Below are 18,403 nucleotides of genomic sequence, written 5' to 3'. Positions count from 1 at the left end.
TAATGTAAATCTAGCGGTGAAATTGTAAATAAAACATAATCAATGTCCAAGTGCCTTGAAGTGCCTATTGTCTAATTGGCTTAGAAATCCCAATGAGAAAGGTAACAGTCTGAAAAATTACTTTACAAAATTAACTAAATCGGAACAAACTGCACAGCCAAAGCCATGTCCGTTCATCACCAATTTAAACTGTTGCACGCATCATTTTGTACTGCTTCACGTTCATAAACTACACAGAAAACCATGAAGAAGGTCTCTTTCTGAATGTTTTGCAACTTGAAACGCTTTTGTCATCTGTGTGATGAGGTCACAACCCCGAATAAACCCTGAATGTCAACTCTCGCGGACTGCAAGCTCTCCTCTTGGTTGCGCAAGGTGGTACAAAAATTGATCCAACTTCCAATTAATTTGAGTGACCTAGTCTGTTGGAAATAGTCCTGTACAAAAACTTTGCATGAAGCCAATTCAAGGTAATTTTAACGAGATTGCTTGTTCCTCCACCACTGCAGCAGGAAAACAGGAGACAGGAAGAAAACTGTGCAGCTGTGCAAATAACTTGCAAAAGGATATGGTCAATGAAAATCAAAACACCCGTCAGATGTGAACACTGGTGGGCAACATCATCTCCTCTGTCATAGATGTGAGGGCTCAGTCTAAATGCCTTCTTCCTACTATTTAATTCAGAGATAAAGTGTTTATTCAAAGCCGCTCCGTGCTGCGTCAACCCAAAAGGAATATTGGTTGTACTTTCAGCTTGATAATGTGCCATATATGCTCGCACATATTTCCATTGATGTCCAGAAGAAAAACATTCAAATTCCCTGACCCAAAATGCTTCACATTCACTTAGTAAATTAAAAATAAAAACACTTCTATTTGTTCTGCCAAAGAAAATACCTTTCTAATTAACTTGCATTCAAATCTCCAGTCATATTGAAGGCCTCTGGGTCAACTTTGTGGATGTTGTTTATTTCCTAACTCCGGATAGACCTGGCAGAATAAAACAACAACATTCAATTGTGTTAACCACAAAATCCATTAACAGTTGCGTTATCCTGTAAAGTAAAGAAATTAAATGATAATATTAATCACTACATTTATCACAACAACTACGACAACATGATGATAATCAATGTGATTAATAATATTACAATATAGAGATTATGAGAGACTATTATGCTGCACTCTTAATCATATGGAGTAAAGGAATATGTTAGGCTGGTCACCAGATGTGTTTTTATATATCTTTATATTCATTCTGTAGATAACAGGGAAGCCAGAAGTGGATGTGATCTCTGTAAAAGCCCTAATGGCTGAATGATATTTTCTTTTAATGAGCAAATGAACTAACTGACAATGATAGGAATTCGACTCCCATTTGAGACATGCAAACTATAAATACACTGTAAAAAAAGATCCTAATTTTACGGAAAATAACTCTAAATATTTACAGTATTTTTTTTTTTTTTTAATTACATACAAAACTCTGTGAAATTACAGACATTATCTTTAAATTAACAACCCAACTGTTAATTTAAGTTTTATGCTCATAATACAAAATAACATGTTTTTCCCATTTTTGTAAAGAAAAATGACTGTATTATTAATACAGTCTTTTTACCGTTTTCTTAAATGACATACAAATTCATGTAAAACAACAATTATTACCTGTAATTAAATGTGGAGCTCCTTATATGAAGGTTTATGTCCATACTAACAATTTAACGATTTTCTTTGTAATTTTAAGGTAGATCATTTTATATTAATGTGTACTTTTACATTCAGACTCTGTAAATCTGAATCTAAATGTAGCTAACTTTTGTCATTACATTAAACATATTGAATTTTTTTTAAGAGTACAAAGTAGAAGAAATAATAGGTTTTGATACTTGTTCTTTATAGGAGCATTATAGGGCGACCGTGAGTATTTGTCCAGTGTCGGTGTCCCGGAGCGAGACATCTAACTTCTAACTGTAAGTCGCTTTTGGATAAAAGCGCCAGCTAAATGCATGTAACATGCTTGAAAGTTTCAACCTCAAGAGAGCAGTGCAGCAGAAACTTGCCATATAGGATTTAGTGTCAACTAGAAATAAGACCGTCACAATGGCAATGACCACCACGAGCGGAGTGCGAAGCATCCCAGATAGCAGTTGATCCTATCCGCCTCCTGTCGCACTCGGTTTGGTCATGCCACCGGATCCGCGCACCATCAGACAGCGTTGTAACTGCGGTGGATGCTCCACGTTGTTGCCCTTCGACTTTTCAAACTGGTATTTTCAAAACTGCAGCTCTTTGCGCCAGAAGTACGAGTTAGGTAAGTGTTGAATTGTGTTGCTACTGTCGAATTATGGCTCGTTTTCTTAAGAGTTCCCTCTTCTTTTGCTGCCGCTAACATTGCTTTGTGAAGTTTGAGGTATTGTTAGACTTCAACGTAAATAAGTTATTACCGTAACATCCCGGTTTTAAAAGAGAAAATCGTATTTAATCACACACAGTTGGTGATGGTGTATAAGCTGATGTTGCTACTGCACGTGTCCCCTCTGCCAGGGCTGGTCCAGCTAACTACCAGGTGTGGTTCTCATGGAGCTATCTTCTGCAGCTAGCGCTGAATTGTCAGTGGTTAGGTTACTTAAGCTCCAACCCAAGGGTGCGCGATGGAAGCTGAGCGAGCTAACCGCTAGCCCGCGAGCTAATAACGAGCGCTAGCTCGCGAGCTAATAGCGCCAGCTCGCGAGCTAATAGCGAGCGCCAGCACAGACCTGTTTTAATTTAATTATGCATGTATTGAGTTCTCAACACGTAACTTAGAATTTGTAATGTCATCCTCACAGTTGTACAGAAGTGACAACACTGTTGATCGCCATCTCTACAATTCAGGTAAGCACACATTCTTTGGAAGGAAATGTTTTCACAGCAACTTCAAGACACATTTGAGAGGGAACCGTATAACCTGTTTAACTTTATAATGACCAGATTTGTATTAATTCATTAAAATACTATCTTAATAGCGTAGTGTTTGTTAGGATCTGTGTGTTTCCTGTTTTATGTTGAAGTCCCTGTCTCGTTTCCTGTTTCCCTGCTCTTCCCTCCCTGTGCTTGTCTGTTTCTTTCCTGATTGTTTCCAGACACGCCCTGATTGTTTCCACCTGTGTCTCGTTCCCCTGTGTATTTAATCTGTGTCCTTCTGTTTGTCTGGTGTCAGATCGTCTTTTTTCGTTCCCGTGTGGTGTTATCCGTGTTCCTGTACTGAGAATAAACTCAGTTTTTCGTGAAACTCCTGCTGCGTTTGGGTCCTCCACACCACGCATCCGTAACAGTGTTTTTATAAAAATGACTTGACATGCTATATAAGCACTACAAATTAATACCAGGCATGAGAATCCCTCACCTTTGGTATCGCCTTTTGAAAAAAGTGATTTACATGAATCGTATAGATCCGAAGAGTTTTGTTTTGGGGAGGGGGGTCAATTGGCGGCGCGTTTATGAGATTGGAGTGGGACACGGAGAAAATGTGAAGTGTTGCTCTTCGCAATAAAACATCTTTGATGGGACGTGTCGCGTCTCGGCCAATCAGCGTCAAGATGTCTTCAGCGTTTGGTGGTTTAGGTTAGCTTGAATGTTAGACGCTACTTCTGCTGCTGTCGCGCTGCACGGTGGAGCGATGCTAACAAAGTACCCGTACGTTCAGAGCGATGTGATTTAGCATATTTTTAGTCTCAATACTTAATTAAAAGAGCGATCAGAAAGCACGCGCTGCTCCGTGTCACGCTGTCTGCACGCGCAGCGCAGCGCTCACAGAGAGGGGCCTTAAGTGGCGGACTTTTCGGCTTTAAAAATAAAAAAAGATGCCAGAAGTGAAATGTTTAAGTTCAGTCTGTAAAGTTCTGTAACTCTACAGCTGCTCTTCCTGATGAACTCTGTATCCTCTGGTCAGAGACTAACGGCCTCATAGTGTATAATCATTGATCAATGCTATGATGGCTCCATGTAGTTTCATTAATATCTTGCTGTATTAATACTAATATTACTGCTATTTGTTAAGTGTTGAAAAAGTTGGTAAAAACCATACAGATATTTTATTTATTACTATTATAGATAAATATACCAGTATCGTATTTATGGTATACTGTTTTTATGGTATTGTATCATGATATTTATGGCAGGTATGGTTTAGAAGATCGTGACAACCAGGTATAGGCAGAACAGACTCGAGGAACAGACTCATGGCTCAGCAGAGCACAAGACTTGAAGACTTGTTCACGCCAACAACAAAAAAAGGAAGTTGGTTCATGAATGACCATATTATACACAATATTACTATTATTATAGTATTATAGGGCCCGATCACTGACTTGGTGTCAGAATGGAGGACCTATAGATTATCATACAACGTCCAACATCGATGTTCGTGGAAGTCACCCCCCCCCCACCCACCGCGCGCCTATCCTCCTCACCTTTTTCAACCCTGACCCGTTTTCATGCCTGTAATACAATTGAGAACAAATAGATATTGTATATTTCCTGAAAGAAAAGATGCATTTCAAACATTGTTTGTATTTTGGTTTGTTTTAGATAAAATGAACAGAAAGAATGGGCCTGTCTCCAGCTCCACCATTAGACGGAGGGTCCGTCAAGATGTTTTGACTACATCACTGTGATTGATGGGAAACTGAATACAACTTTGACTGTTAAGTAAAGTTTCTTCTCTTCTATGTGTATAACACGCCTATTATTGCCGTTTAATCTCTTTTTTTTACGGTATACCTCGTGTTTTCAAACACAAATTTTCATACTCCTGGTTATAAAGAACTTTAATAGTTGCAAAATATTATTTTTTTCAAAGTTCTTGGAACAGAAGGTTATATTTCTGTGACAAGTGACACTGTTTGTTTCTTTCCTCTGTAATTCAGGATGTTCCACTTTATAGAATTCTTGACTAACAAAACGGTAGCAGTAGTGCCACAAAGCTATACCAGCTTTGTGGCACTACTCTGGCCGAATATCCGAGGGACGAAAGGGTGGACAAGGCTGTCAGAAGCGCCGAACAACCTGGACCAGACTGGCAGACACATGACGTCAGAGTAATTGGATCATGCAGTATTATATTAATATTGTATTAATTGGCCGTTTTAAGCGGATATAAAAATCACTTTGTTATATATGTTGGAAACAACATTTTAAGCACATTGTTCTGTTTATAATTCTGTACTTTTTCATTGTGTTTATGTGACTTAATTTTTAGATAATTACTTGGTGGAAATATATGTCTTGCGACACATCAGATCTCCAGTCAGAAGAGGAGGCAATTCCTAAAAAGAAGCCAATGCGGTGTGAGTAAATGTGTATACATTTTATTCTTTAGAACACTTTTACCTTAATAAAATAAAGCGTCTGTCATTCATTTTTATAGTATGACCAATTAGTTTTTTTCTATCTCTTTCTAGCCATTTCTATGGAGACTCGGATGGAGACAGTGAAAATGAAAATTCCCCCCACAAAACAGGGGTCCAACCACTAGCGGGACAGTTGTCCCTCAATCATTGCCACCTCCTAACTATGCCATGTACTCCATCACCAGCAGGACAGCGAACACGCCAGGGGGACACGCCCACCTGGCGAGGGGCGTGGTGTGGTTCAGACACCATTGCCTGCTGTGGTGAGCAACACCTCAAATGGCTATGGGATTCAAATTGAACCTTTTAATCATTTAATTTTTTTAAATGTTAACAATTGTTAATTGGATACAAGACATGCAATACACACTGTCACATTGAATCCAAGTGAATATGATTATTATGATTGCATTAATGAAATTGTATAAAACTTGATATTTCCATATTTTATGTAAAATCTCTTAATCGTTACATTTTTTAACTGTTTTTCTAATGGTTTTTTATATAGCTGTTCCAGTTCAAATCCTAGGCATGCTGGAGACAATTACAGAGGTGAGAGACCCGTTTCCGTGTACCACAATGGAGGAAGTGGAACTTTTTGCGCAACGGCTCAAAGATCCCGTCAACATTCTAATGAGTGGTGAGTTTTTTTGTTTTAAGAATCTCACGCAAAGCTGATTAAAATCTATTGTATGTAATTTACACTAGACAATACCATGTTTGATGGAAATGTTTTTTCAAACATTCTGTAAAGTATCAAATATTAATCGTACTTTTTCGATCCATTTTCGATTTCCTCCCTGGCAACGATCGGACGACATGATGCCAAATGTGGAACATCCTCGAATGAATGGAAAAAAATTATTCAGTCAAATGACATCTAAGACTTTGCTCCTGCGTAAGTAACTAATATTTAATGAAAACAATTTGGATTCACCCAGAGGTCTTGATTAGTGTTCAAACTTACGAATAACCATCTTTCCCAGATCTTTTTTTAACAGTGCTAAATAAAATGTTTGAATTGCAACTTTATTCTCTACTTGGGTAAATGTTACTCGACTATATCTTTACACAATAGTTATATGATATATTGGCTCTAAATATAGCATAGCACACCTTAAGTGCCAGACAGCTACTAGATTTTAGACTGCATTTCTGCTCTATGTTGCACTGAGGATTCATGAGATTTTGTATCTGCTTGTGTGATTACAGATGCCGTCAGAAAGAATCATGCCACACATGCATCCACTGATGAACAGATTCTAAAGCATGCCATTAGGTGGTTCAACCTGGCAGCAAACCGGGGTAGCTCCAGGAGGCGTGCTACTGTCGACATCCCCCACACTGAACAGAATTAAAAATATATATTTACATTTTTATATATAATATATATTTATATATATATATTAGGGCTGTCAATCGATTAAAAAAATTTAACTAATTAATCGCACATTGTGAAATTGCGATTAATTACAAACTTTTAATCGCAATTGAAAGTGTTGACAGACAAACGGATTGACCAATCACGTTGAAGGTTTCATGTGACGAGTTCTTTCCGCGCCGCGTCCCCCGACACGTCGCCCTCCGTTCCTCTGTGTATCAGAGGGGGAGACGGGAGGAAGGAGGAGCAGGAAACCCGACTGATTCATCCACGAGTTAAACTGATTTCTGCTCCTTATTTTTGCGGAGAAATAATGGTTTAAAAAACGGAAACAGTGTCAAACCGTACTGCCGTGGTTTGACACTCAGAGGAGTGTAAAAACTTCAACGAACACCGGAAGCAAGTCGAAGTGTCCTTGAGCAAGGCACTGAACCCCCAATTGCTTCCCGGGCGCATCACTGCAGCCCACTGCTCCTTAATAACTAAGGATGGGTTAAATGCAGAGAACTAATTTCCCCTTGTGGATTAATAAAGTATATTCAAAAACAAAAAAATTGCGCTAATTGCGTAAAATGTTTTAGTGCGCTAAGGCGGCCAAATTAATCGCATAGATTAACGCGTTAACGCTGACAGCCCTAATATATATATATACACACACACCAGTTCTCAGTTGGAAGTTCCACCATTCACTTGAGGCCACTGCGACCTATTCTCTGGGAGAATTGTGGTATTTGGGTTAGGTGGTCGGTATTTATGGTTGTATTAGTTGTAGCTCTTGTGTTCTAATGTGAGCTATAGTTTTTACTCTATATGTATGTGTATATATTGTCTCGAACTAATTATCAATAAATATGATTCATACATGTACAAGAAATAATTTGATGTCCTTTTAATAAACTGTTTTTGATATTATTTCCGATTGCATTTCTTTTTTCCCCATTGATGCATATTAAATATATGTCGGTATGTAAAGTAATTGATCCGGGCCAAATGAGCTGCTTTATGGAAGGATCCAAATGGAATGAATATGGGTGCATACGGCTGTACATCTAGGCCACTGATCCGGAGCCTATGACGCATCCGGGAGGGAGTCAGTTTGCTATCTGTGATATTAATTGTGTTACATTGAACTGGAATAGGCCTTTACTGTTCAAAATATTGAAAATGACAATGCTATTAAAAACATTTGATTTCCACATTCCAAGTTGTGCAAGTAAAAAATAGAGGGTGAGTTTGGCCTGTATTATAGAGATTTATGCCCACATGGACACTTCCAGGCCGGTTAAATTAACTGGGTTTGCCCTAACGACGGAGGCCCGATTCTGCCATAGTTGCTTGCTACTTTGGGCGTCCTTTAGCTGGCAAAAGACAGTAACCTTTGCCCATGTGATTGAGGCCCAGTGCTGCTATAGTGCATGCAGTCTTGGGCATCCACACAACAGTGAAAGGGAGTTTAGCCCTAAGAAAGTAGGCCTTGTGCTGCTGCAGTGCATGCTGTCTTGGGCATCGTAATTCAGCCAAAGACTGTGCATTTAGCCGGGGGAATTGAGGACAGCAGTTTCTTTATCCGAGAAACAGCGTTGTTGGCTGCCTTTAATTCAACCTTTTCAGCCTGGACGCAGAGCTCAAGTAGTCTTGAATGTGCCTCCAAAAATGTATGGTATTTGCGGGGTTAAATCAGCCTTTTCATCGTTTTGACACAAATTGGCAGAGATCCCGAAGTTATACTCAGCCAATTTAGCCTGGAGATGATGCTGTAGTGCATTATCAAACTGCACAATTACTGTTGAATCTACCTTGCTTCCATAGACAACTAAAATACTTTAAAGACATTCACTGTCTACAGTGAGCAGTTGAGCAATTAAAATGTACATTGTCCCATATAAAGGATGGCTAATGGCCTAACTACTTTGGCCAACACCTTGGATCTGCTGGATTTGAGCTATGCAGAAGAATAAAGACAAGAAGAGGGGGAAATGGCTTCACAATGGATTGACTTGCTACATGCGGTTAAAAGTTTGAAAACATGTTGCAACTTGTATGGGATAATGGCCATGTTGGCAAATGAGTGTTGCTGTGGGCAAAGGCTGAACTCTAAACCAACCTGCCGCATAACACTGCAACACAGTTAGGGGAACATGACATTGTCATGTTTGCACAGTTGGCATTTTGGTGGTTCTAAAGGAAAGGTCAGGGATTTGTTAAAATGCAAGAGGGTCATACTATGGGCCATCTGAATGTAAATAGAATGTCACCATGATATCAATCCAGCGATAAGCAATATATGCAGTGATTATTGTTGATTGTTCCATCTCAATTGCCGTCATCAGTCCTCATTTGGGTTATTGTGCACTAAAACTATTGGCACTAAAACTTTTTTTAAATATTTGGGTGCTTCATTTTCTTTAATTAAAGAACCACTAAACACTGGGCCTCTACTTGTGTGTTCTTGTGTTGAGGCTAAGCACGGAAATAATAGTAATAATACAAATAATAATCTACCACTTCTGAGTAGACTCAATGTAGAGGAAACGCTTCATATGGATCAATGTGTTGGAGTTCTGTTGACTGTAGACTAGTAAGTATACTACAAAGGAATTGAATGACCAACCGTCGCCGCTCTCAGCCGGCCTTAAAAACATACTAAGTGTGGAAATATATATATATATAGCCTACCATGTGTCTATGTGTGTTTGTGTTAACCTATAGGTATTATTACAACTTTACCATATAGTATTTCATTTGTATTCATACACTGCAATGGAAAGAGTTAATTGAATATACCAGCCTATAAATACAACTAAATACAGACATTTCTTTAGTTTCTTTCAAAACAAGTCATCTTTTCTATATTAGTTATGTTACCACGCTAAAACCATTGCTATTGGCTGTCTCCCACGTTGCTTTGAACATGATTGGATAATCTGCCTGTCACTCAGAGAACTGGCCAATGAGAAATGTCCGCCATGATTTGAAATTACGTCTGTTCGAGCGGAAGCCGCAGCGGCAGGCGCTACTCGCAGGTCTGCTAGTGTCTGCTGTTGACCTACCTGCATTATTACCTGAAGTATTTTACATATGCCTGCGATTTTAACTTGTGGGATGTCAACGGAGAAAGAAAGACTGGGACACAGAGGAAGGATCATACGGGATGTGGTGACCAGCAAAGTTACGTGAATTGATATCCTGCAAAATTATTGAAGATATCAGGTAAGAAAACATTTTCACTGTTACTTTCTGAAACAACCTAATGTAATTTTCTGTTTAGCATAGTTTAAACATATTTCATTTAGACATATGGAAACAAATTAATCATTTTATATGTTTAAAAGTAATGTTATTACATTAAAATCAGTTAATTAGTGTGTTCAATACAGTTCATAATGGATTAAATTATGCTATAGGTGGATAAACGGACTGTTACAAAGAGTTTGGTTAGCTAGTTAAGTAAACTAGCTTCAGGTAATGTTAGCTTGTTGGCATGATTCTGTCTCACAACCAGAAAAACATACTTGAATGTGGTTTAGGGTGGGTGACATGGATATAATTGACAGTATTCTTCACTTTTTCGAACCGTACTGCACACAGCACTGGACCCTGAGCAGTGCATGGCCTGCAAGATCATGAGAAGGCTGAAGAACCAGGAGTGACAAGATACCACTGGATGGTGGGGCACATAATTCCACTCAGGGACAGGTAAGCAAACAGGCAAGACATAGAGAGAGATAGGATTTGTTCTTACAAAAAACAATATAAAACAGCAAACATGTGCATTTAAACAGAAACAATACACACATACATACTGTAAAAATGTCTTGTGTTCATTTAAGAAGCCTGCTCAAAACAAATGCATGCATGAGTTAGTCTAAGTCAGACTGGGAAATAAAGCCTCTAATTTTTTTAAATGTTTCTGAGTTGGAAAAAGGCACCTTGGTGATGCTGGTGATATGATTCTTAAAACTGAGTTCACCTTCCATGGTCACTTATAGGTTTGTGATTTGTTTTTAGTGATCTGAAAATGTCTGTTTACCAACGGTCCCCATCCAACCTGACAGAGCGTGTGAGGATCTGCAGAAAAGAATGGCAGAACATCCCCAAATCCAGGTGTGTAAAGCTTGTCGCGTTTTATCGAAGAGACGAGGCTTTAACCGTGCCAAAGGTGCATTAACTAAGTACCAAGTAAAGGGTCTGAATACGTATGTCAATGTGATAATTCAGTTTTCTCTTTTTTATTACAGGGTATTTAGTGTAGATTGATGAGGTAAAAATTAATTCAAATGATTCTATCATAAGGTTGCAACATAACAAAATTGGAAAAAAGTGAAAAAGTCTGAATACTTTCTGCATGCACGAAATATGTGGTGGCAGTTTTTTTCTGATTCATTTTCACATTACCCTTTTCAACACTGATAATAGCTAATTACACGAAACTTTCTTATATTTTTCAGCTCAATAAGGATTGGAACAACATTGACGGGGGGAAACACCCAAAGTCCATCACTCGTAAGTATCCACTGCAGCATATATAAAAGATATTAGTTCATTTGAACCACTATTGCAAAACCTTACATTGTGATTAATATTAGATATGATTTCTCAAGTACTTTAATGATCTGAGCAAAGCACTTTTTTAAGACAGTTCTTCCACTGGCCATAAAAAAAACTGAGGAGCTTTTCCTTCGGCCTTCCTTTGAGTTGTACGGTGGCCCTGAGAGGTCAGGGCACTGCAACTTAATAAAACATGCTAATAGACAAAACACAAGCAAATTAAGAAAACAACTTCATCAAATTGACAGCACATGTGCAGCATTTAGAAAAAGCGCTGCAAATTCAGACGACACAACACGGTACAGAAAAGCGCTGCAAATTAAGAAAAAGTGTTTCAAGAGGACACTAAATCGTGATGAACACAGCTTGGACAGGCTTGCTGTTGCTGTGGTTTGTGACTCATGAAGTTATTGAAATCGGGTATTGTATCATCTGTTTACGTTGTGGACCTACAATATGCTACTGCTCTACTCACGGAAAGTGAGCTGCATGCACCTCGCAGGACCTTGCAGAGCGGAAAAGCTGAATTATATCAGTCATTCTGATTATTTCTGAGGAGATTTGACAGATTTTAAACTGTACTATCCGGTTTAACAGTGTGGACAGACAGCCTGTAGCCTGCATCATATTCATGTAGGCATTATTAGACAAAAAAAATATACAGACGTATAGTCTACAGTAAGCCAAGCATTCCCATGAGACTTCTTTCCTTGAAAATCCCCAAACAGACCACTATTACCTTACCTGAAATAAACATACCTCGTACTACTATCACCACCATAAAGTTATTGCTTATATGGTTATTATGCAAGCTACAGTTAACGTAACTTTTTCAATTTTGAAGATGAGGTCATATGAGATTGAATTCTGCTTTTCGCTCTGCAAAGTCCTATGAGTTGCGTGCAGCGGTCACTTTACGTGCAGAGTAAAGCAGCAGCAAAAGTCAGTTCCCAACATAAACAGATGGTATACGGAGCCGACGTCACTTCAATAACTTCACGAGTCTCAAACTAGCAGCAACAAACATGTTCAAACCGTGCTCAGCACCATTGTCCTTTGGAAACACTTCTGTTTTCTGTATTTGCGGCATGTTCTCTAAATGCTGGACATGTGTTGTCAAATTGCTAAAGTTTAATCTTAACTTGCCTGTGTTTTGTCTTTTTGCATGTGTTTTCTTAAGTGGCAGCGTGTTGATCTCTCAGGGCCACCGTAGAGTTAGCATACTTTTCAAAGACATGTCGTCATCATTATCATCATCTACCCTTTTTTTATTTCTAAAGTGGCATTGAGGAAAAGACCCTCAGACATGTCACAATATAATTATCGGTGGTTGGTTTGATCTAGATGTATCAATTAGCTTCTTTTTTTTGTTTAGCTACAAGTGTGTTTACCTTGCTATGATACATCTGTGAAGCGTGCCATTGTTGTGAATCCACGTCTTTCTTCTTTTCGTGATTCACATGTTTCTGATGGAAGTGCTAAGACATGCACTGCGTGCAGCTTTAAATAGGTAATCATTTAATTACTATCATTCTCAAAGCTGACTGTTCAGATTGACAGAATGTCAATTGGTACAGACAATTTCAAAATAGTTAGTTTAAGTTTGTTTAAAGGAATGGGAAGAAATGAAAGCCAACTTTCTCAGGACTTTCCAGTGAATTTGTTTGTCCTTCTTCCCTTTTTCCCCCCAGATGCACCGAGGATCTGGCTGATTACTGGAAATTTGGAAGATTGTTCTTTATCTGCACTGTCACTTCTGGTAAATATTTATGAAGAAGAAATATACTTTATTAATCCCCAAGGGGAAATTAGTTCTCTGCATTTAACCCATCCTTAGTTATTAAGGAGCAGTGGGCTGCAGTGATGCGCCCAGGAAGCAACTGGGGGTTCAGTGCCTTGCTCAAGGACACTTCGACTTGCAACTAATGGGGAGAGCGGGGATAGAACCGACAACCTTGGGGTTGCAGGACGGCCCTCTTACCCCACTGAGCTACAGCCGCCCACAATTATGGACCTTTTGCGGTATGTTTTGCTTTCACTTATCAACTGATAGTGAATAATTGGTTGATTTTGAAAATGTACATTAAATAAAATGTTTTAAAATCAATATTGGTGTGTACTTTATATGTAATTCAGTTTCTAACCCCTACTTTAATTGAAACATTGAATGTTTTGTAGATGTTTCAATGTATTTAGATTTTTCACAGTAATCTCAAAAGCTTATATTTCATAATAATTGAACACTTGTAATAGTACAGGAGAAATCTGGAAAATCACAGTATTTCACTCCAAAACCTTTATAAATATCATTTTATTGAAGGTGTTTGATTGTAATAAATATAGGAAAAATCTGGAAAATCACAGTATTTCACTGCAGAACCTTTAGAAATATCACTTTATTGAAGGTGTTTGATTGTAATAATATAGGAAAAATCTGTAAAATCACAGTATTTCACTGCAGAACCTTTAGAAATATCACTTTATTGAAGGTGTTTGATTGTAATAATATAGGAAAAATCTGTAAAATCACAGTATTTCACTGCAGAACCTTTAGAAATATCACTTTATTGAAGGTGTTTGATTGTAATAATACATACAAAATCTGTAAAATTACAGTATTTCACTGCAGAACCTTTAGAAATATCACTTTATTGAAGGTGTTTGATTGTAATAATACATACAAAATCTGTAAAATTACAGTATTTCACTGCAGAACCTTTAGAAATATCACTTTATTGAAGGCGTTTGACTGTAATAATATAGGAAAAATCTGTAGAATTACAGTATTTCACTGCAGAACCTTTAGAAATATCACTTTATTGAAGGTGTTTGATTGTAATAATACATACAAAATCTGTAAAATTACAGTATTTCACTGCAGAAGCTTTAGAAATATGACTTTATTGAAGGTATTTGACTGTAATAATATAGGCAAAATCTGTAAAATTACAGTATTTCACTGCAGAAGCTTTAGAAATATCACTTTATTGAAGGTATTTGACTGTAATAATAAAGGAAAAATCTGTAAAATAACAGTATTTCACTGCAGAACCTATAGAAATATCACTTTAATTAAGGTGTTTGATTGTAATATTACAGGAAAAATCTGTAAAAAAACAGTATTTCACTGCAAAATCTTTAATGAAAATTACTGTAAATTTATGGTTTTCGTCCTTTATTTGAAGTAAGGTATTTTACCTGAAATTTACGGTTTTTGTTTGGCAGCCGTAGCTGCCACTCATTTGACCTTCTTTTTACGGGTTTTTTTCTTACAGTGTAGGCATGGCCATCGCACCACAAGGGAGGCTACACCGCATGCTAGAAACACCGCATGCTAGAAATTGCAATTGGTAATAATAATTTGGTAATTTATATGTCAAAGATATATTATACCAGAGCTATTAAAATGTAACAAGGTCTATTTCGAGAAAATCTCCTCATGAAAAGCTCCGGTACATTACAATAATGTTTAACTTTCTCTATGATTTAGTCTCATATACAGTATATACAAGTAGCTGAGCAGTCTGTATTAACATCAATAACTGACTGTCAAATCAGATTAAGAAAGTTCAATTGAATAATATCTTAACAATTCAGATTTCAACTGGATGAATTATAAATACTACATATTCTAATGATACATTTAAATCTCTCGTTTCAAGTAAAATATGGGCTGCATTCAACAATAAATTACATAACAGAGAGACTTTGAAGAAGCGGCATCTTAATTAAAAAAAAGTACTTCATTTAAAAAAAATGAATTGAACGGAATTGCCCTGCAGCTTTTAATTCAGTTAATTCAGGTGTGAAGTGATGTCACCCACAAAAGCCACGATATTATATCCTTGTCGTCTTCTAATAAGATACATTTGTGTGCAGGGAATTTATCTGTGGTTATCGAAACCACTTGTTCCAGCTGTGTTCCTATTTGTTCACAGCATTGTTGGGAAGGGAATCGTTGTGTTAGGATTCTGATTATATTGGGCTCTTGGGCTTATTTTCTGTGCCGCTTTTAATAATCGTCACGGTCTCTAGACATATGACACAATGGTGTTGTAGAGAACATTTAAAAGTCTGTCTATTCGTGGTTGAAGGCTCTGGTTTGCTGACCACCTTTCTCTTTTTGGTGAATGCCATTTGAAGAACTTCCGTGGGTGTGAATCTCACTTGAGTTGGGAAATACACACATTTGATTGGCTGTATCACGTGATGTGATTTTCAATGTATTTAGTCAGTGTGTCGCCGTAAAAAGGCTGGAAAGGCTGCGCTAGTTAAAATAGAAGCAACATCGGTTTTGGGTCCAGGGTCCAGCTACAGTGGCACCTGTGTGTGACCCCTGTGTGACCCCGGTATTATACAATACCTACAGTACAGTCTGTGTCTCATTCCAACCTTTTATTGCTCTATGAAGCATGTTTAAAAAAAAAAAAAATTTAAAGCAATTCCTCAGTGTGCAGTCAGAAAACATATTTTCCCTTGAATTGAGTTAATTAAAAATCAAAAGACATCTCAAACTAACATGACCCCATTTCTTTCGTCTATTTTTCCTGTCGGCATAAAAAGAACAATATTGCGTGTTTTCCATATAATTCCCCCTCCCTTCCTCTCTGTCATCCCTCTTCACCTAAGTCCTCCTACCTCTCTTCCTGCTGCTGTGTCTTGGCTCACTTCTTATCGGGCGCATTCAGCTGTCGGTGGAGCGTCCACAGAGATTGTCAGTGTAGCGGGCTGCTTGGCAATGCATGGTCAAAGATTTTAATTTTCCCTCTTTCCAATATTTTAAATATCTTTCTACTCCAGTAATTTCTCCTCTGGATGTCCTCCCATCTTTGCACACATGACCACGACTAAAATAATCGGTATATTCAGATTCATGGATTCTCACTGCAATTCATTCTTTCTACATTGGCCTGGGATTAAGGTTTTGGGGAAGAGGGTTGAATGCCTTTTTGGTATCTAAGCAGCCAGTAATTACAGATTTGTAATTATTACATGGATTCTTTTGAGAAAGTTTCTATAGTAAACTATTTGTCAGGAAAGAATAACAAACAGTAAAAGGACGAGATCAAAAGAACAGCCGTGCAAGCAGCTCGGTGAGACGACTTAGGATTCAAGCTAAATGCTATAAACAGCATGCTAACATGCTCCCAACAATAATGGTGAAATGCTGATGTTTAGCGGGTATCCTGTTTACTGTGTTAACCATCTTAGCAGGCTAACATATGCAAATTAGCACTTAACACAAAGCATATTGCATTTAAAAACACTTTGCATTCATTCCTGATAGTTAATAAAAACATACATTCTGAACCTTATAGTACCTAATAAACTGAGGATGTAATGTATGTTTTAATTGGGACAGAACTCCAATGTCATGTTCATGTCGTATCAGATGTTCTCACACAAGCTGTCAACTGGGAAACACATTTCACGTCAACTTCCTCGTGATAATTACAAGTAGCATCGTGAGGATTTTCTGCAGGCGCTGATGTCTCTGAAAAACATCACGAATTGTGGAAGGTTGTCATAACCCATCTCAACAATAATATTTACATTCTCCCTAATATAGAAGAGCACTTTCAAACCTTCTGATCGTCCAGATGTATAAACCGACAGCCAAACCCAGGTGGCAGACAGCTGTACGTGAAAGCCATGGTAATTGTTTGAGCAAAGCTATTTCATGTTGTGTAAATGCTGTATGTGCCCCCTAGTTAAACAGTATTTTTGCGCGGAAGGCTTGTTTTATCTCATGTATTGGGTGCAGATATTTAATTTGCTTTAGTGTGTGCTGGAGAGCCGTACTTTGAACAAGTTTACTTTTAACGAGTTTTCAACCCTATAAATTGTCACAATGGAGAGAGAAGTGGGAAAACGTTATTCCGATTAAAAATTGCGGCTGGGTTAATCAGAAATGACAAAATGCAAAAAGAGTTATTTATATTCCCAGTTATATATGAACTAATAATTACCTGATGAAGCATTTATATCATGTCTCGCAGTCTATTCACTGTAACATATCATCATCTACCATATAGTCGGGGTCGGCGGTATCTCATGGGGATCAGTGGTCGTCCCGTAACCACAAGGTATCCAGTTTAATCCCCGCTCTCCTCATAGTTGCATGTTGAAGTGTCCTTGAGGAAAGACACTGAACCCCCAGTTGCTCCCCGGGCGCTTCACTGCAGCCCACTGCTCCTGAAAAACTAAGGATAGGTCAAATGCAGAGAAGAATTTCCCCACGGCGATAAATAACAGTGTACATTTCTTTCTTCTTTCTTTCATATAGTATTTGATTTAGCTATTCAGGGACTACTCATTAAAGATTTTAATCATCGGGTGCTGATTCTTTTGTCAGTTGACTTTTGTGTACTTCATTGTGAGGTGTTACCAGGAAAGCTGCTCATCAATAATAGGCGTCTAATTTTCTTGGAGCAGTGCAGAAGGAGGATGGGAAGGTCTGTGGCTATCCCTGCCTCAGTGCACAGCGGACCCCATTAACAGGATCTGTTTATTCTGCTTCACCTCAATCTCAGTGCATACCTCCTGACTAATGTCAGCCATGTTTAACAACCACCTGTCTTATCGAATGTACACACAGACAAAAGGCCCAAGCAGTGAAATCAATCAAGCACATAACTTGTGTCAATTGCTGCAGAAAATGGAGAAAAAAAACATTTAAAAAACACTGTAAGATATAAGACATGTGATGCATCAAATGAATCGTTAAGGTTTGAGTTATTTAAGATTGGGAGAATATGTATATGTATTTATAATACCTGTCCTCTTTATAGAACCAAACCAGAATTATCTCAATGTGTGGTCCACACTTTGTTTTGTACAGGCTACACTTATTCATATACATTGTACATGTGTTCAGACAGTCACAGGGGCCATAAAGGCAACCCTGTCACCTATATGACATGTATATACTACGAATACATACTATTCATATAACACCAGGGACGTGCGGTCAGGGGAGGCAGGTGAGACAGAGCCTCACCTGTCATCATGACACGTAAAAAAATAAATAATGATAACATCAAATTTATATTTATATTTGTCCACTGATCTTCTTTATGTA

General features: G+C 38.0%; 3 long non-coding RNA genes across 4 annotated transcripts; all 3 read left to right on the top strand.

Annotated features, from left to right (window-relative positions):
• The first annotated feature begins 1,851 nt into the window (after positions 1 to 1,851).
• Positions 1,852 to 4,912, top strand: LOC130213099 (uncharacterized). The gene is made up of 3 exons (XR_008835447.1): positions 1,852 to 2,314; positions 2,832 to 2,877; positions 4,573 to 4,912. It is a non-coding gene; the product is annotated as an uncharacterized LOC130213099 (long non-coding RNA).
• A 657-nt stretch (positions 4,913 to 5,569) lies between these two features.
• On the top strand, positions 5,570 to 7,037 carry LOC130213168 (uncharacterized). Its single transcript, XR_008835457.1, has 3 exons — positions 5,570 to 5,656; positions 5,902 to 6,291; positions 6,606 to 7,037. It is a non-coding gene; the product is annotated as an uncharacterized LOC130213168 (long non-coding RNA).
• Positions 7,038 to 9,803: 2,766 nt separating this feature from the next.
• Positions 9,804 to 13,429, top strand: LOC130213067 (uncharacterized). 2 transcript variants are annotated; one of them, XR_008835440.1, is made up of 6 exons: positions 9,804 to 9,984; positions 10,363 to 10,470; positions 10,783 to 10,878; positions 11,013 to 11,035; positions 11,223 to 11,277; positions 13,014 to 13,429. It is a non-coding gene; the product is annotated as an uncharacterized LOC130213067 (long non-coding RNA). The 2 variants fall into 2 exon arrangements; XR_008835439.1 differs by lacking the exon at positions 11,013 to 11,035.
• Positions 13,430 to 18,403: the final 4,974 nt, after the last annotated feature.

Source organism: Pseudoliparis swirei, chromosome 22, assembly GCF_029220125.1.
Source record: "Pseudoliparis swirei isolate HS2019 ecotype Mariana Trench chromosome 22, NWPU_hadal_v1, whole genome shotgun sequence".
Taxonomy (NCBI): domain Eukaryota; kingdom Metazoa; phylum Chordata; class Actinopteri; order Perciformes; family Liparidae; genus Pseudoliparis; species Pseudoliparis swirei.
Note: the sequence above shows the minus strand (reverse complement) of the source record. Positions and strands in the feature narration are given on the sequence as shown.